We start from the raw sequence: 1,753 nt of genomic DNA, 5'->3' as shown, positions 1-1,753 counted from the left end.
TTTGCCTGGTACACCTTTGGAGCTGTTAAATAAACTGTCTGAGGCTACACTTGGACCTGAAGTTGTAGATCTTGAGTCAGCAGAAGAAGATGATGAAGAAGAGCCAATGGACACACATACTGTAGACAAAGTGAGTCAAGTAACTGAGAAAATTGATTTGACACAGGAGCCAGAGGATACAGAAAATGAAGAAGTCAGTGAAACAAAAGATGAAGACGCAATGCCAATTGAAATAAAAAAGACAGAGCAACAAAAGGAAAGAACTGATGAATGTTTGGAAATTGCAAGTGAATCCACAGATTTCTCACATTCATCCCCTGAATCAGAGACCCCCTCACACAACTCTGAACAGGATAATTTCTCAGAATCTGGTCAGGATGCTAACACTTACCAAACGGACTTGGCAAACAGGTGATATTTGAACTACAGAGACATTGAACAGAAGGATTTGAGGTCAGACAAACCTATTTAGGCAGAATGTGACTGTGGATAATTTAATTTGCAACCTATTGTGAGGTGAAACGAAAATGTAAAAGTATTTTTTTTAATCCTAAATACTGTATAGATTTACAGGATAGACATTGCATGATTGACTTTTGCAAAGTTTTCTACTGTTCGTTCTTTCTGTTTATTCACTAGCATAAAATGATCCAATAGCGCCCACAGTGTTAGAATTTTTTGTCTATGGACAGATATTATATTTGTGTTTAAATTCTACATCCTCAGACAGTAAATCAGCGTTTTTGTGCCATTCTAAAGCTGTAATGAGAAAATTTTCATCAAGCCAGATTGAGGCTTACAGTGGTTTGCTTCGTTTTTTATTTGCCTCTACATGGCTGTACTACTCTCACAGTTTGTGTGGCATCAGTTTCACGCCTGACTGGAGGAAGAGTATCACAAAGCATGTGTTGACCATGTGCGAGACATAGTGGAAGGCAGAAAAATAATCTAACACTTGAAATGAAGAATCACTCAAATGCTATTTCGATAAGTGCTATTTAAAATCGTTTAATTTACTATAGCTCTTGCAGTTGGATAGGCCATTACTGAACAATATAACTTTTATTCCATGGCTTTACAGAGTCTGCTATTTCATTATATGGCTGTGCTAAAATTCAGCATTATGGCTGGCAACAGACTCAGACCTGCTTTAAGTTCTTCTATTTTGGTTATCTATCTACTTACAGACCGAATAAACGAGACACGCTGAAAAGTCTTAGCATTGGTATTGCAGAAGCAGCAGTGAATGGAGTGGGATCGGTATGTATATTCATTATTGATTTCAGCATCTGAATTTACCGTAGCAACCACAGGATGGTGTAACTACACTCCAGGTGTCATTCATTGACATTCAATTCAAAGACGTTCTGTAGCACATTATTGGTGCCCTTCCATGTTTGTTAAGGTACTTACTTTGATTTAATTTCCTTTTGCTGCAACGATTTTGTATATAATTTACATGTACTAAATGCTGGGGCTTTATGTAAACAGTCTGATTATGAAGGTAAGTGGGAGTTGATATAACTTGGGGTCTTTTGGATGTTATTTTGATGAAACCGTAAAGAGGGCTAAAAAAAAAATATATATATATGTATATACAGTATATATATAATGATTTAAGAGGTAAAAGTGTTATGTGTGTGGCTTGGCATTGACTATTCCTCATGAATAAAACATAAATAAACTCAGTTTGTGCATATAGCCCACTCGTTTTTCCCATGCTTCCCTGCTTTGTTTTAATGTGGACAGGAAG

Source organism: Sinocyclocheilus rhinocerous, unplaced genomic scaffold, assembly GCF_001515625.1.
Source record: "Sinocyclocheilus rhinocerous isolate Xijiao unplaced genomic scaffold, SAMN03320098_v1.1 scaffold11, whole genome shotgun sequence".
NCBI classification, from domain to species: domain Eukaryota; kingdom Metazoa; phylum Chordata; class Actinopteri; order Cypriniformes; family Cyprinidae; genus Sinocyclocheilus; species Sinocyclocheilus rhinocerous.
This window is presented reverse-complemented; position numbering follows the sequence as displayed.